General features: G+C 32.2%; 1 pseudogene; it reads left to right on the top strand.

The window, feature by feature from the left end:
• Positions 1 to 853: 853 nt before the first annotated feature.
• Positions 854 to 11,218, top strand: LOC126718501 (beta-glucosidase 12-like; annotated as a pseudogene).
• The last annotated feature ends 8,030 nt before the right edge of the window (positions 11,219 to 19,248 follow it).

Here is a 19,248-nt window from a genome sequence, read left to right as displayed (position 1 = left end):
ACTTTCCACCTCATTCATAATTAAGAGAAATTATTGTGTACTACCGTAGTACTATAAATGCGTACTCCTTTTTCTCACATGAATGGTGAGTCCCACTAATTAAATTCATGGTGAGACTTACTATTTATGTGAGATAGGAAGTACGCATTTATGATACTCCGGGAATACCTAAAAATTTTCCCATAATTAATACTAGCATTTTCTCTCTCTCTCCTGATTTATTGTTTTTCACTTGATTAAAAGGCATACTGCCATTTTTAACAACGTGCTTTTCTATACTTGAAAAAAAAAAAAAAAAAAAAAAAAAAAACTATACAAGAAAAATATTTGAGATAGATAATCGGTGAGAAATAGAACAAGTTCAAAATTCTTATAAGACAAAATAAAATAAAAAAATATAAGCCAACAAACTAATATTGAAAGAAAAAATTGGGGCGTCATAGCGAATTGAATTATTGAAGAGTGAGGACCAAAGGTGAGGAAACCATGACAAGAAGCAAAAAATAAAAAATGAAAAAAGAAAAAAGAAATGCTGAAGTTAATTACACCACAAGTAGGAAGTGCAAGAATTGAGATCTGGTACAATTGCACAATCATGTTTGCCTCTCCCGTGAGAAGGAGAAAAAACAAAAGCAGATAGGTGTCAATTTTTTATTAGTGGTATAAGGAGTGGTGCACAATTTATGGTATAGAAATCGATGAAAATGTCCAACAATCAGTTGAACAACAGCTATGATCTCAAACGTATTCCTGTCCTTTCTCCCTTTTTTTTTTTAAAAAAAATTAGATTATATAGTGCTTCTCTATTAAAAACACCTAGTGCCACACACACGCACAAAAACTAAAATTAATTATGGCATTTCAAGGCCATCCAGTCTTAGGCCTCCTGGTTCTTCTTGGCTTATTGACGAATGGTATTGCTGTTTCACCAAGCCATGGCATTGCTTCCCTCAACCGGACTAGTTTTCCCAGAGGTTTTATTTTTGGGACAGCATCAGCGGCTTATCAAGTAACTAAGTCACAATTTCCTCTATGTTTATTTATTGTATCATAGTTTTATAGCTGCAAATGTCCAGAGATGTCAAGCATATGATCAATATTATTACATGCACATATGTGCTCTTTCAAATTTCCAGTATGAAGGTGCTGTAAATGAAGATGGTAGAGGACCAAGTACGTGGGACACTTTTGCTCATAGATATACAGGTCTCTTTCTCTCTCTCTCTCCAACAATGTACAACTATCATCTCATTTAAAATTTTGAGTAACATGATTGTCTTATACACTTTTAGATTTATAAAATTTATTATGAATCATTATTATTAAAATTAAAGAAATACAGAATGAGGAGATTCTGTCATTTAAAAAATTAATAAAGGTAGGTAAATAAAGCAATGTAAATTGTGAAATTATATGGTAAAGACTACGAACACAATTCCAAAAATTGTAGGGATTTACAATTACAACAAACGTAGTGCTAGAGATATTTCAACTTTTATTATATTTAGCAAACAAACTTATATATCACTAATCACCAAAACATATTTCAAACATGACGTGGTTAAAGTCTACCGATCATATATATAGTCACATCCCTTTGTAGATTTTATGTTGTAAAAATTTTAGAACCTTTAGCATTTTCCTAAAAAAAAAAATCATATAAACTATAGGGATTTACAATTATAGTAATCAACTAAACTTAAGGAATGTACAACTGTTACAAATTAATTCATTGATTTGTAACGGGTGGTTTGGAGAGAATTAATGGCATGATATTTGGTAGCCCATTTTTAGCCAGTAAAGTTAATTTCGTGTACGGCCGGTATTTACCGTGCCGGAACCTTGGCCGGTACAGAAAATCTACTATTTCGTTCCGGCTAAAATACCGGCTGTACCGGAGTTGATCCGGCCATACCGGAGTAAATTCTGGATTTCGGCCGGTAATTTGATACCGGGCCGAAACCAAAACCTCCAAGGGAGGGCTTAGAAAAAGAATAACAAGAGAAGAAGAAGTTGATGCTGATTAAAATCTTTGAAAAATTTGCTCACTAGTCATTGCAGATCGACCAAGCTGCTGCTGTTTCTCAGTTCTCAGTTTCAAGTTTGTCGCCTCATCACCTGCTTCTCCCTTTACTTCTTTCTCCTTTTGTTTTTCTATTTCACTTTTTGCTCTTCCCACTCTTTTCCTTGTTTTTTCCTTCGTGAATATGTATGCACATTTTGAAACTTGTGGTCTGATGGGAAGTGAAAGAGACTAGTCTTCTTGTTCACTTTTTACCCATCCAAATGGACACGTGGCTTGGGAGTACTTGTTTGCTCTCTGTACAATTTGAGAACAATTCCAATCTTTAACTCCCAAAAAAAAAAAATACATACACTAGTGTTTGTATGTTAAAGAAAAAACAAAAACAAACTGATAAACTATGTAAATTGTACAATAGTAACTTTTTTTTTTTTTTTTTTTTGTATAAATAGTATACTTATTATTGATATTATAATTATTATATAATTAGTGGTAATCTCGAAATGGTACACTAATATCAAAATATATCGTTCTATTAACAAAACCGATATATCCTCTGGAATAAAATTGACTCTCTTAGAGCATCCGCAGTGGACTGGTCAAATGCTAAATGTAAAGGTTATTTGACATTTAGGTCCAAAATATGCTCAGCAATTGGATGGCTAAATTGGTAAATGCCAAATTTTTTTGGCATTGCGCTACAATACCATCTCACATATGAGATGGTACTGTAGCGAAATGCCAAAACAAAATATTGTATTTTAATCCGTTCAACCCCTCTCTCTTGCTACAGTACCGGAATTTTGCTGTCTCATCCCATCTCTCTCTCTCTCTCTCTCTCTCTCGCCATAGCCTTCTTCTTTTATCAGATCAAAAGCAACAAATCAAAAGAACAAAATAGTAACAACAAAACAAAACTCTCACAAATCAAACCTCTCCGATCAAACGCCCAATCTGAATTCCTCTCATTTCCAATGGCCAACGTGTTGGTGGCCGCCGAGTGGCAACTTCTTGGCAACCGTTACTACCGATGCAGTGGAGGCACATCAATCTCAGCCGCAACAAAGTCGCCTACACCCCATTTGGCGGTCCGGTCACTCTCAGCCGCGACGATTCCAAGATCGTCTAGCTCTACTCCAAGTCCGCACTTCGAAAGCTCCGGCCCTTCAACTCCAACAGCGTTTCTCTCTCCAACGTTGTTCGGAAGAACCCCGACGGTCACTTGATCGGTCTGTCGTGGAGTGACGATCAAACTTTGGTCTATATCGTTCAGAGGGAGGGATTGCTGAGATTTTATTGCTAGCTTTTTTATCTTTGAATTTTTATTGTTGCTGGTTTTTTTTGTTTGGGGTTCATTGCTGAGATTTTATTGCGATGGTGGCAAAAATTTTCGGGTGTTATTTGTGGGTCCGGCGTGTGGGTGGTGGCTGGGTTGCTGGCCAGTGGGTATGGCTGAATTGTTTATGGGTTTGATGTGGATGGTGGCTGAATTTTATCTCTGCTTTTTCTTTCTTTGTGAGTATGGTTGAATTGGCATGGGAGAGAAAAAAAAAATGAAGGCTTTTTTTCAAGTTTCAGCAAGGAGTGTATTGTTGGGTGGCTGTTCTGGGTTTAGGTTGGTGGTGGGTGGATGAGAAAGAGAGAAAAACAAAGTGAGAGAGAGCAGAGATGAAGAGAGAAGAGAGAAGAGAGAGATTTTTTTATATTATTTTATTCTGTAATTTATATTATTTTAATATATTGTAGGTAAAAATAGAAGTTTGGGATGTTGGGTGTATTGTAAAATGGTATTGTATAATTAATAAAGTAGCTTTTTGAAATGGTAAAATAAGATAGGATGGAATTTCCGGATGTGAATGCTCTTATTTTTAGTTGTACTTGAATTTGAATTAGACTCGTTAGTCATTAGTTATCTTATTATCAAGATTGATCCTTTTCAAACGAAGAAGATCATTTTTCTTACCTCACCTCATGAACCAAAAAAACCAAACAAACAAACAGTGTGCGTGTTGATAAAAGGCTGGGAAATTGAGATAACTATGAGGATTTCAAGAGTTTAATAGGAATAAATCGAAGCATGTGGTATTAGGACAAAGCAAAATAGCTGCTCAATTTTATGTACAAGTAGTGGCATTATAAAATTCTTTTTACTTCTTCCTGTTTTACACTGGCCTTAACTTTGTCTACGGAACCAACTCCAGGAGACTGGAGTATACGCTCTTGCTTGCCTGAGCTTCTATATATTGTGAAAACCTGCGGGCCAAATTAGTATTGTAAACGTGATGCATGTCATCATCTAGCTTGTGAAATTTTTGGTGTAACTTCTGTGTCTGAAGGTTTACTAGTATTGGAAAAGGATGAAAAGAAAACTATGAACATGTCAAAATAAGTAAGAAACTTAGAAACCACCTCACACCTTTGGTGTGATGATTACTCCACAAATATAAGTGCTTGTGAGGTGTGAGGAGTAAGGGTTGGGGTTCAAGTCTCCTAGAATGTGCTTTACTCACATATACACTTAGATTAGATTAAAGTAGAATTATATCTATCTAAAAAATAAATAAATAAGGAAAATCCTAAATGCAAAACCCACTATTTATGTTTCACTAGAATTCATTTTAGTTCTTTAACTTTCCTTTTCATTCATTTCAGTCCTCTAGGTTTCAAGTTTATTCAATTAAGGTCTCTCCATCAACTTCTATTAAAATTTGTTGTTAATTGTCCAAATTTTTAATTTTTTTAACAAATTTTTTAAATTAAAAAAAATCCAATTAATAATTGAAAAATATTTTTCAGAAACTTTTTTTTAAAAAAAAAATTAATAAAATTTGATTGAGAGATCTTAATAGAATAAAATTGAAAAATAGAAGACTAAAATGAATGAAAGTAAAGTTAGAGGACTGAAATGAATTCCTATAAAACTTAGAGGGTTTGTTTTGCATTTCAGCTCATGAGAAATTGCCTTCTTTCCATAGAAAAACTAGGAAAATAAAGGAGTTGAATGTTGTAATTCTTGACTAGCCATTTGGTATGGATGGTTGCCCACCTTTAAATATATAATATTTAATTTAAACCAAGAAATAATTCATTTCAATTTGGGAGAATCTTAATGAGTGTTTGGATCCGGATGAAATGCACGTTTTGCGTTTTGCATTTTACCTTTTTTTATTCCCTGCACGCATTTCTGTTTTAGGGGACAAGAGCACTATTCACGCATTGTTGAGTACTGTTCATGCATTGTTTAGCACTATTCACGGATTAAAAAATATTAAAATGGGTCTCATGGTACTATTCACACATTTAAAAATTATTTTGCTACAGTGTTTTCAGTTTCAGCAAAAATAAGTTGTATCCAAATGGACCCTTAATGTTGTGAGTTTAGTTAAGACCCTTGTAATTTAATTGGTTGATACTTGCTATTGTTTTCAAATGAGATATTTAGAATTCAAATCCCCTCTCCTACAACTGTCAAATTATAAAAATAAATAAATTTTTTATGACTGTTTATGTGTTGTAACTCGTAAACCCGATGTTGCAATTTGTCTATATTAGTATTTGTTAGTTTGTGAATAGAGTTTTTTTTTTTCTTTCTTTCTTTCTTTCTTTCTTTTGGAAGCAAACACTTTTAGTCAAATTTTTTTTTTTTTTTAAATGGGAACTTCTAATCTAATTTAGTAAGGCAATACACATGTTTTTTGGGATAAAATTTGGCTGCAAACTTGGTTATAGCCTAAAACTACAACTCGCCTCAAAAAAATTAGCACGGCTACATGTTTTAAAAATATAACTATTAAATTGCATATTCTTATGCGCTTAACACACATGTCAAATTTTGTGTCAATTAGATGTCAATTACTATTCAATCCATAAATGTATTTTTTATGCATAATTTGAAACTACACAATTTATTTTGTTTCAAAAAGAACAAAAAAAGAAGTCAAAGAAAGAAGAAGAAGAACAACAACGACAGCAAGAGCAACAACAATGTAAACAATAAACCTTCACATTCCTATCTTTTTGTATTTAATTTTCTTCATTTTCCCCTATTTCCTTCCTTTCTTCCACAACTGATCTCTAAAGCCTAAACTAGAAATAAGTGTACATGTTATGGTGATCAGGCTCAAGTACTAGTTCCATTTTTTCTTATGGCTATAATTACTAGTTCCTAAAAAGTATAAAAGAGAAAAAAAAATCCTTACAATTAATGAAATTGCAGGTAAGATAGCGAATCGAAGCAATGGAGACATAGCTGTTGATCAATATCATCACTACAAGGTATATATGTTGTTCCGTGTTCATACTAAAAATTGGAAAGAAAACCACACATGTTATTCAGCTCCTAATTAACAAGAGTTTTGCAGCACAAATGCATAGTTTTGTTTCCTTTATAAAGAGAATTCGGGTTCTTTTCATCCTTTCTACCGTTGTTATATATATATATATATGTGTGTGTGTGTGTGTGTGTGTGTGTGTGTTTGCTCCTAATTTGCCATTAACTTTTGTGTTTTGACTTTTTTTACATTTAGGGCCCAAATATGTTTGCCATATGTACTAATATATAATAAAATTTTCGCACATGTTTTTTTCTAATTATTGAGCATATCTAACCAAATACAAGATAATTACAATATAAAAAATTATCATTTCAAATTTTTCTAACAAGTTATATATGCTTTGTGATTAAACATTATAGGGAGATGTTCGGATTATGAAAAAGATGGGCTTAGATGCATACAGATTCTCCATCTCATGGTCTCGAGTACTGCCAAGTAAGATTATCCTTTTCATAATCCCATAAAAGGTTAGAACCATCCAATGAGATGAACACAAAAATGGGTACATCAAGTACACATCTTAGACTGGAATGAAATGACTATTGTTTTGTGACAAATTATGTTCCTAACAATCTCCTCTTTGAGACTAATTTCAGAAGGAAAACTATCTGGAGGCGTGAATAGGGAAGGAATCAAATACTACAACAAACTAATCAATAGGCTCCTTGCCAAAGGTCATGAATGATTCTTAAATTCTATCACATGTCATCAACTTATCATGAACTATTAATTCATTGTTGTTTGCTATGATTGAATGCAGGTATACAGCCCTTTGTGACCCTGTTGCACTTGGATCCTCCTCAGACACTAGAAGATGAGTACGGTGGTTTTTTGAGTCCTCTTATTGTGTAAGTGGTTACCTTATGATTAATCATTTTATTCACCTGAATTCAAATTAGTTTTCGTTTCACAAATTTTATTGTGATTATGATCTTTAAAATTTAAATTGATGACCCATTTTGAAGATAAGGAATCAAACGGGGCCCTTTTTTATTATTGTTTTTAATTAATGACTTATTTGTGAAGTTGCTAGCTCATTGTCTTTTAGAATTATTGAGTTTGATATCATTTGTTAATAATTTATCATCGAATTTTTTTAATGTGAGACCATGATATGATACATTAACGTAATATTAACCCACAATTCCAATCCAATATGTTCCACTAAAATGAAATGCTTTTGAAAAATGAAAAATATTAAAACTAACATTGAGATTGGAAATAATTATATAGAATGACTAAATTGAAAATATATTAAAGGTAAAGGATTGAAATGAGAAACGTGGAATTCACATGATTGAATTGAAAATTTGTAAAAGTTAGAAAGTGTAATTTCTATAATTTGTAATTTAGTCATTATTTATATCAATCACTTATAATAATAATAATAATAATAATAATTTGTAATTTGTATGTTTCCAATACAGATTGGAGACATACAAATTCAAATCTCCTTTCTCCTAACTATAGAATTATATATATATATATATCTTAAATAAAAGATAGCTTTTGCTCTATGGATAGTTAGGCCTTCTAGATCTATAATTGAATCATGCTATAAATGACATGCTCACGTACAAATGCACAATTAATTAGCGTAATGTCAATTATTAAATAGTTTGGATACTTTTGCATGTTTATGTTTAGGAATGATTTTCGGGATTATGCTGAGCTTTGCTTTAAAGAATTTGGTGATCGTGTCAAGCATTGGATCACACTAAATGAACCATTGAGCTACACCAATGCTGGTTATGTTATGGGGACATCACCTCCAGGCCGGTGTTCTAGTTGGCAACAGTTAAATTGTACCGGTGGAGATTCTGGGACAGAACCATATTTGGTATCACATAATCAGCTTCTTGCTCATGCATCCGCGGTCAAAACTTACAAGCAAAAGTATCAGGTTCCACGCACCAAATTGATTTTTTGTTTATTTTACTACTTTTTTCTTTTGCAGTGATGATAAACTTAGATAAATTTACAAGTTCAACTTATTTTCAGTATTAGTAATTGATTAAGCATTTATCTTTCCTGTTAGTGTGCAAGTGGATTAACTCTTTGTATTGAAAACTTATGAATTAATTTGTTAAAAGTAGACAAAAATACAATTCCATTAGCTTGAGTGTGTCTTTACAAATAAGCAAGCTTTCGCTATGTGCAGCAAGTACAGAAAGGCATTATGGGTATATCCCTAAATACAGACTGCCAGACTGGTATGTGTCATTTTCTAACGCAAGGCATGACCATGATGCTGCGCTAAGAGCCCTTGATTTCAAGTTTGGGTGGTAAGTATACTAAAACTGCTTGACTCTTTGTTTTGGACATCTATTTCACTGTTTGCTAGTCATTTACAAAGAATAGAAACACCTTTGCTAGTTTAATAAAGACTTAAAATTTTGTGGTTTGTGCTAGGTTTATCGATCCCTTAACCAATGGTGACTATCCACATAGCATGCGATCTCTAGTTGGTGACCGATTACCCAAATTCACAAAAGACCAATCCAAGCTAGTGAAAGGGTCATTGGATTTTCTAGGGCTAAACTACAATGCTACTAATTATGTAGCCGATGCACTTCACTCCAAAGTTGAACACGCAAGCTATATAACAGATTTAAGAGCTAATATTTCTTGTACGAACTCAAACATTTGGACCATGATTCTGATTTTCTTATGTAACTCATACGTACTAACAAGACCTTGCTTTTTTTTTTTTTTTCTTTTGTTGAGGCAGCTGAGCACAATGGCATCCCCATCGGTCCAAAGGTGCGTATGAAATTGAATATACATAAGATTGATACAGATCTTAAGATGGTTAAAAAGTTTGATTCAATTTTTTTTTCTTTTATATAATTCTTAAATAGTTTAATTTTCTCACAACTTATGGATAAATAAATATATATATATATATATATAAAATAAAATAACAATTTAGTTATTTATTAGCATCCTTATCTGAGGTAGTATGATAATCAAAGAAAAGTAATTAAGTGAAACAAATTCCATTTATCAAATTTTGTGTGGTTTGCATAGATTTTTAAGATCATTGAGTTTCTAAAAATGTCATGTGTCATATATTATTAAAAATTGAAAAGAATTAAAGAAATTAATAAGTCTTTTTTTTTTTGAGAAAGAATAAAATAAGTCTTGTAATTTAACTAATTGACACATTTTTAATATTTCTTGTGAAAACATCGAGAGTTCAAATGTTAACTATCAATTATAAAACAAACAAACTTCATAGCATTAATAAAAATATTTCTAAAATAGATCATTAATATAGGAAATTATCTTATATTGATTTTAGTTTGATTAGAAAAATCCATAAATAATTTGACAACAAATTGTAGTATTTTGTTGGATATTCTTATAACAAACTTCATTTTCTTTTAAGTGTTTAAATTCAATAAGTATTTGATTTAAATCCTCCTTTTACACCCTATAATAAAATAATGGCACATCAATTTTTTTTTTAAATGGCAAAATTTGAAATACTACACGCATTTACAAATTACAGACGTCATAGATTGAAACACTTTCTAAAATAATAATAATAATAATAAACCAAAAACAACCCAATGCCATAGAAATATAATTGGAGAACTAACCGGGAACGCCAGCTACTAGGAGAAGCCGCTGAAATTCTCTATAGCTCTAGATTTTGATATTTACATAAATTAACGTCTTTTCATTAATCCCAAAAATAGAAACATACAGTATGAAAAATGCTACGAAATGTGAATAAACAATATCCCATAGCATTTGAAGAAAAAGATTTCCAAGCAAATTATGTAATCCCTAAGGGTTAACAAAAAGACATTAATTTTTTTTTTTTTTTTTTTTCTGATATGAAAAGACATATTAATTCATGATAACTCTGAAGCTTTTGAGAATCTCCAGCTGCTTCTCCTACCGGTTGGTGCTTCTGGTCAGTTCCCTGATGGGTTCTATGGCGTTGGGGTTTTACCTTGTTCTTTCTTGTCTTTTATATTTTTATCTAAAAAGTAAAAACTGAACAATCGAGATTAATAGGATTTTCTGTTGTTAACTTGTTATTGTGTGTGATATTCCCTATTCTCCCATTTCAAAAGAAACAAAAAAACGATGTGGCATGATTTCATTAATTAGAGGCTGGAAAAAGAGAGTTTTATACCAAATCTTTACTGAAGTTTAACTTTTTTATTATAATCACATTTCAGGCTGCTTCAGAATGGCTCCGTCTCTATCAAAAGGAATTCGAGACCTTCTATTATACATAAAGACAAAGTACCATGACCCACTAATTTTCATTACCGAGAATGGTGATTTTCTTTTGAACTTTTTAATTATGATCACATAAAGTTATGGTGCTAGCCATAGAAATATAAAATTTGAAAGGAATGGTAGTTTGATTTACATTTGAAACTAAAAATCTACCACAATATTATAGGAACTGATGAGTTCAATGATCCTACATTATCGCTTGAGGAAGCCCTAGCAGACAACTATAGAATTGATTATTTCTATCGCCATTTTCAGTATATTCATAGAGCTATCAAGTAAGTAAAGAAGACCACTCTCTTTCAAATCTAACACTGATATGACTTTATTACTACTAATATCAATATGTCATATTAACAATTATGAATATTATTGTGTCTAAAGTCCAATTGATCCTTTTTTTTTTCTTTTTCTTTTTCTTTTTTTCTAATGTAGGGATGGTATTAATGTGAAGGGATATTTTGCATGGTCATTATTGGACAACTTTGAATGGAATTCAGGTTACACCGTTCGATTTGGCATCAGCTATGTAGACTACCAAAATGGATTGAAAAGACATCCCAAACTCTCTACCCTCTGGTTTAAGAAATTCCTCAAGAAATAAGATGAAAAATTAATGAATATGCTCATTTCTTTTCTATCAAACCATCTCCAAATATAGACTTGAAGTTCATTTCTTTTCTATCTTCTTTTTTTAAGAAATTTTTTTTCTATCTTCTATAGTGTCTGTAATCCATAATAAAAATAAAATAAAATAAATGTCTCCATTTTCAAACTCGAATGTTTCTTAATTAAATTACAACTTTAGAATTTAGATCATGTAAAAGTCCAATGTTGCACTGATTGTTTCCCAAATTTTTTTAAAAAAATATTAAATGTAATTACTTCTTTTTTTTCTAGAAACTAAATGTAATTATTAAGATAGTTAGCTATAAATGAAACTTATAATAAACATTGCAATTAACTAAAAAAATTCCTTCGATTAAAATTATATTATTAAACTTTTTTCTAAAGATCTAATAAAATTTTGATTATTTACTTTTACAAATTTTTATTTTTATTTTTTTCATACTCTTAGTATTTTTCGTTCAAATTATGTGGTACTCAAAAATGTCATGTATCTTGGTATGTACGTCACTTTTTATTGTTCCTTTTATATTTTGTAGTTATAACTACGTATTTGGTCTCTATTATTTATATCAAATTTCAATCCGGTATCTAACATTTCAGTGTTGTATTTATTTAGTCCTATTGTTATTTCTTGTGATAGTTTTTAGATCCCTTAAAAACACAATTAGATAATTAACCTAGGTAATTAGCTAAGTTGTTACTTAGTCCAAATTAACAATCCTAGATTATCACAATCAAAACAATCATATCATGCAAAGCAGCGAAAAGATAAATAACACAATGATATGATGACCTAGGAAAACCAAACCGGTAAAAAACCTAGGGAGGATTTAACCTAACTATCCTCAAGGTAAACCTGAATCCACTATGAAAGAATCGAATTTGTTCAACAGGACTTAGACCACTAACATCCTATTACTACCCACCAGTAGAAACTTACTAACACGACCACGTGCAAGCTCCAAAACCACGGACTCCTTCTTTCTTGGATTCTCCAGCAAGTATAAGCACACTCGCTTGTATTTCTTTAAATTCTTATGGCAGCAGCTGAATGATCATCAAGCTCTTGAAAAAATCTCCTTCTTGATCCTAAGCTTGTGTAAAGGAAGGCTTCTCACAGATCTCACAAAAGATTTACACAAACAGCAATATGAGCAATATTAAAACGTAGCTAGGGTTTGCCTTATATACATAGGGAAAATTAGAAAACCGTAAACATTTTAAAACAAAACTAGAGCTGAGTTGGAATTCTGCAGAAAATGCATCTGACCTGATTTTCGATTGATTGAGCCTAAGCTTCGATCGATCGAACCAGGCCAAGAAGCATAAATAAATTCTGCAACAGCTTATTCCAACTTTACATAAATGAACCAACTTTGAGCAAGTCTAAACACGACTAAACATCTTGTTTTGATCATGGTTTGCCAACAATACACATTAGAGTCTAAATACATAAAATCATAAGTCTTTAGAATCTAACAAACTCCCCCTTTGGCAATCTGTGACAAAACACAACTAGAAGCTCAAAGTTTACAAAGAAAAGTCCTTTACAAAAATAATGCTCATGAAAACAAATTCAATCCTAACTATTATCAATCAGTTGCAAGTGTAGACAACCGCTCAATTAAATCAACCTGTATATTTCCTGAAACACTAAACAAAATGCATAACCACATGTGTGGAAAATACAAGTAAACAAAATAAATTCTTAATTTCAAACGACACACAATAAAGACATATTTCAATGAAAAACTCATAAATATAAATCAATAAGCAATCGAAACAAGAAACATATAAAGCAATAAAACATATCTCCCCCTAACATGATATGGCAAGAGCTAAAAAGGTAAAATACAATGTAAAGCACCTAGATACAATCTAAACTCCACAAGAAAACAAAAACTCTATAAGCTCAAATATGTACTCCCCCTTTTTTGTGACGGAATGCCAAAGGGCAATCAAAATCCATCATCAAAAGGAGGTGGCAGTGAAGATCGTCGAAACTGTGCCAACTTTGCGTGCAAAGCACAGATCTCAACTACAGTCCTCTGCGGTGAAGATTGTCAAAGCAGGCTGAGAAGCATAAATAAATTTTTGCAACAGCTTATTCCAACTTTACATAAATGAACCAACTTTGAGCAAGTCTTGTTGTGAAATTTTAAAGTACTCGCAAGTGTACGAACCGTACCGAAGTATAGTTGGACAAGAACGAGGTCAAACCCACAGGGACTTGAATAAACGTAGGAAAATTGATTAAACCTTAACCAAACTAATCCTAATCTAGTTTAATAAAAACTGGTTTTTTTTGCAATTAAATATACTAAACAAATAATAAAATTAAGCAAATAGTTAAACTAAGTAAAAGATATAAAACAATAAAAAGATGTAAACAATCAAGAGAAAGGAATTAAGGTTTTGGAATCCGCCTTGTAAATCATATCAGCATATATTTATGATCATTAATCTTTCCCAACCACTGCATGATAATCTAGAAATCAATCTTGCTATCATGGAAAATATCATCATTAAAATCCTTATTTTAAAAATCAAAAGCATGTTCTTCTTCGCTTCTTAAGTATAAAATCAAACCATCAATTGTATCCGTAGCCAAACAAATCACAAGATATATCCAATTCTAAAAATCAAATCATAAATTGTATCCATTGACAGACAAATCACAAGTGATATCCAATTTTATAATCAAGAATTAATAAACCAAGCATTCAATTAATTAAGACAAATCCTAAATCATGAGAAAAACATGATTGAACTCATATCTAGAATCCCATCTTAGTCAATTGATATGAAGCAAGAACAGTTTAAATCATTAAAGAACAACTGTTGTGGGAAAAATCAAATCACATAAATATTATTGATAATCCTTAACAAGGTTTCATCCTCAACCCTAATTATAAATTTAGCTACACATGGTAATTGAAAGAAAACACAAAAATAAAATACTAAACATTAAACTAGAAAAATAAAATAAAACTAACTGTCATGGAAGAAAACCAAAGAAGTAGCCGCACTCTCTATACATTCAACCCTCAGCCCTAGCACTAGCCTCCGCCTCAGCCTCCCTGAATTTTGCCCTAAAGAGCCCTTAAATAGTTCAAGGAATCCTATTACAAGGTGAATTCTCGTTTGGAGAAAATCCCAGATTTTTAGGCTTCACTTAACCGACTATTTTGGCCCATTTAACGTCAGAATTTGGACTTTTGGTAAACTACAAAGTTGTAGCCCTTTAAGTTATCGTTCCAGCCCAACTTGAATCATCTCGATTGGACATCTGAGCCGAAAGTTATACCAAAAATACTAACTGATGTGTAGTCTGGAATCCTAATCCGAATTGGTCTTGGATTTGGTGCATATTTCCTTTGATTCCTTGCTCCAATTGGACTTAAATTTAATTGGATTGGTCTTTTCTTGAATTCATGCCTGGCTGGATGTAAGTTGGCTTGATTCAATTGGCCTAGCCCCACTTTGCTTGTAAAGTCCTTGTTACCTACAACACAAAGATATTATATAATCAGTCACAAAATAACATAAAAGTAAGGCTAAATATGTAGATATGTTAGTACTTTATTTTATATATTTCATGCACATCAAGTCTAAACACGACTAAACATCTTGTTTTGATCATGGTTTGCCAACAATATACATTAGAGTTCTAAATACATAAAATCCTAAGTCTTTAGAACCTAACATCTTGAATGGAAATTGCTGACGTGACTAATGACTAAATTGGTCATTAATCTAACACTTTCCCTTCATGTGTGGGTCATTTGAGTTGCCATTGAGTGAGGGCCCAACAGATGGAAACTTAAATGGGAGCTAAGGTGGACATATGGGATTGAATTCATGATCTTTTGTTCTAATACTATTTTAAATTATTAATTTTTCCAAAAACTTGGGGAAATTATACCTTGGACCCCATCCCATAAATAATTGTTTAAAGAAGTAAGGGACAAAATGGCCTTATGTCCTTTTCCCCCAAATTATATAGCTTTATGCCCCCCATCCTAAATTAATTAGGGAAATGCCCTTTTTTTGTAACTCAATTTTCTCAAAATCGAGTTAAAAAAATAAAAAAAAAAAAAAAATTCTGGAGTCCTATAGTGACGTTTTGATTTCATAGAGCTCGAGTTACAAAACGCCACTATAGGTCCTTAAAAACGTTACTATAGGGCTTAACTCGATTTTAAAAAAGTCAAGTTTCAAAAAATGGGCATTTTCCTAATTAGTTTGAGAATGAGGGTATAAGGCTATATAATTTGGGTAAAAAGGGCATAAGACAATTTCGTCCAAGAAGTGTGTATTCTCATAGTTTAGGGGATAAGTGTAAAAGTAGTATAGTTTAGGGGGAGCAAGTGAAAACTAGTGTATAGTTTATAGGGGTAAAGTGTGCATTCTTATAATTTAGGGGGGTAAGTGTAAAAGATTGTATAATTTAGAGGGGTAAGTGTGCATTTAGATAGTTTAAAGGGATAAATGTAATAACATGTATAATTTAAAGGAATAAAGTGTAATGGCTTAATCTATTAGTTAGGAGATAGTGAATCTATTCATTTAATCTAACACATATATTGTTTGGTTTCTCCCTCGCGCAAAGCCACGCAATCATCACTAGTAAAGAGCAATTTCACAAATTATTGTTGGGTTTTACCCTTCTAGCGGGAATGAAATTTTTTTTTTTTTTTTGGTAAGTAGGAATGGGAATTTTAATTGTTGGTGGACAAATATGTTCAACCAAAGCATAGTATTCCATAGCTTTCATCGAACAACTTTTGATACCTTCAAGTAATGTTTATCAGTATGATTGAGGATAGCCATGGATTGAATGTTGATCTTCATCCAAGAACGGTAAAAAGAATTTATATAAGTGAATGAGATCCAAAGGAAATTCCAGAAACAGATTGGAAAGGGCAATCTTGAATGTTAGTTTAAGACCCCTGTCAAAAACAGTAATTAACTAGTTTGAAGGCCAAGTTGTTAATTAGATCCGTTATGAAAGCCTTAGATTAAATAAACAATCATCAATATCATGCAAGTGCAGAAAATTAAAAGAAACACGATATGATCACCTAGGAAACCAATGAAACAAAACCAGTTTCTTAGGAAAAACTTAAGGGGACCAATTCCAAGATGACAAATCCACAATCAGATAGAGATTTATAGTCAGATTTAATGTTAAAATTTTTAGAATTTTGAAATATAAAAAACTGTTTTTGAGAGCGGTAGGGGGAGAAGGAAGAAAATAATGGAATTGTTTTTTAATAAATATGAAAGATTAAATAAATATTATTTAATTGATATATAAGCATTTTAAAATATATATAATTTAATTTTGTTTTCTTAGACCTTAAACTCTATTGAACCGCACTCTGCCTTAGTCAAAATCTTATCATCTACCTCGCTCCTCAACCTTTAAATTATAAGAACAAATTCTAATTGACAAATCATATTCCACAGCCACTACTAAGAATCCTCTCCTTCATCTCTTAATATTCTATTCCCTCAACAACAAATCAAACAAGTTTTTGTATCGTTGGAATTTGGAAGAAAGTGAAGGTAGATATCTTCAGCTTAGGATAACGTTATACACATGCCAAATTGGAAAATGATACCAAATTACAATGATTTTGGTTGACAAACAGAAGAGCAAAGCATCTTTGGGGGACACTAGGGGAGTCCTGCCTTTAGATGGAATAATAATGTAAGAACTCTTTTCGGAACTTGTACACTCACAGCTAGGCCTATAAATATGCTAGCAATGTGGCACAGACATAAATGAATTATAGGAAATCAAATGTTCCATGATCAAAATCATTCGTTCAAGTGTCTTGCTCTTGCATGAAGGAGATAGAGAGTGGATTTGAGCCAAGGATGACCTACCGCCATTTGCTTTCTACAAAGCAAAATGCCCACACTATACTGTATCTTGCGGGAAGTCATCGTTGACTCACTTTCGTTCTCTTTTCTCTCATTTGCGAGCTTAAAGGGCATTACTTTAATCAGACACAGTTAATGACCAAGAGTGCAAAGAGAAACACAGTTCATTTTGAAAAAGTGTTTCACCATCCTATCTAAAGGGCAAAAGGTTTTGCCGGTAATTATATTTCACTGTTGTAGTCTCTCTCTTGTTAGGGTGAGGTTTGGGTCCAAGTGTCTAATTTCACTGGACCTGTTGAGATTATAACACGTGTCCACTTTTGAACACATGTCATCATCTTAATGAGTCCAATGCACCACATGCACTGGACCTAAGCCTCACCACTCTTGTTAAACATTCTAAATGTTTTCAAAACCACCCTTAAAGGTTTTCTCCAACATAAACCTCTAGTGTACGACTCCAAGATCACATTTGAAGGTTTAGATTCAAAACCTTTGATAACTGGTTTGCAACAACTTTAGACCTACCAATTCTGATAATATGTAGATTAATTTCTAGTAGTAACTTTGAAATGAGAAGATACAAAACCTTTTAGATCTCAAACGCGTAGCTCCAAAGTCTTGGAAAACATGCTTTAAGATTTCCTTTATATACTTAGTGAAGTAGGCCTGAAACCTCTAATTATCTGATGGGCTAGCGCGTTGAAAATCTAATTCTGAAATGCGACTTTCAATCAGTTGAACATAAGTTTCGATCAGTCGAAACTATTAAAAATTTTAATCTTTGAATCGGATGTTTTTTTGTTCTTGTAGACTTGAATTTGTACCTTAAGTATTGTCTAATCATTTTTACAGACTCTATGAGCTATATCTAGACAAATTTATGTTCACGTGTTTGCCAATAAAGCAATGCAAATATAGGACCTAATGTTGAAATGGGGTGGATAAATGATGAGCAAGGTGTGCAAGAGTTGAAATTGTTTGTTTGTTTAGACCCCTTAAAACATATTGTTTAACCTAATGAATTAGCCAAATGTTTACTTAGGTTAATTATGTGATCTAGGTTAAACAGTAAAAAATCGTATTATGCACAAGCGAAAAAGTAAAGAACACAAAGATATGATTACTTAGGAAAACCAGTGAAACAAACCGTTTCAAAGTAAAAACCTAGGAAAGATTTGACCTAACTATTCTCAAGGTAAAACAAATCCACTAATAGAAAATTGAAGTTTTTACAAAAGATTTTACCCTAAATCTATTGCTACCTCTAGTAGTAACTTACTGACACCACCACATGCAAGCTCTTAATTCACGGATTCTTCTCTCTTGGATTTGCAGTACACAAGCTCCCACGCTTATGACTTTGAGATCTCATTCAAAGATTTCAGATCACCAGTTGTTGATCTTGTACCAGCAACTAGATTCCACCAGCACTTGATTGTAAATCTTATTCTGGCAGACACTTGTAGAGTTAGAATGTACACAACCTCTCAGATCTCATAGAATTAACTCACAAGTCTTTCAAGAGTCTCTAAAACGTAGTTAGGGTTTTCCTTTTATACTTAGGAGTGTTGGATTGAAACCCTAAACGTTTTCACAGGCTTGGGCTTGATTTAAAATTCTGCAGAAATTGCTTTACTGCGATTTTCGATTGGTCGAGCTTCACTAAAATTCAGTTCTTTTTCTTGCAGCTTGAATGTTCTTGAGACTTGATTTGTACCACCTTAAGCAATGTCTAACACTCATTATAGACATGTTTTTGTTCTCGGTTTGCCAACATAAACAAAACGGAATTCTAAAGGCCCGTTTAGTACATGTGTTTAAACACATGTTTTCAATTTTTAAACAACATTACACATATTTCTACACACTTTTTCACCCACATATATTTCTAAAAAATACAAACAATGTTATTAGAATAACGTTACCAAACGGCCCCTAAACATTTAATCCTAAATCTTTAAAACCTAACAAAAATAGTTTTTAGATCACCAATTCAAACTTAAAGACTTATAAAACTTGAAATATTTCCTTGGTCTTGTGGTAGCAAAGTCAGCCAAGGTTATTAGTCCTAGAGATCTTACAAAATGCTGGGGTTCATTGGTTGTAAAC

The sequence above is a fragment of the Quercus robur genome, chromosome 1 (genome assembly GCF_932294415.1).
Source record: "Quercus robur chromosome 1, dhQueRobu3.1, whole genome shotgun sequence".
NCBI classification, from domain to species: domain Eukaryota; kingdom Viridiplantae; phylum Streptophyta; class Magnoliopsida; order Fagales; family Fagaceae; genus Quercus; species Quercus robur.
The sequence above is the reverse complement of the archived record's forward strand: the minus strand, read 5'-3'. Positions and strand labels throughout refer to the sequence as shown.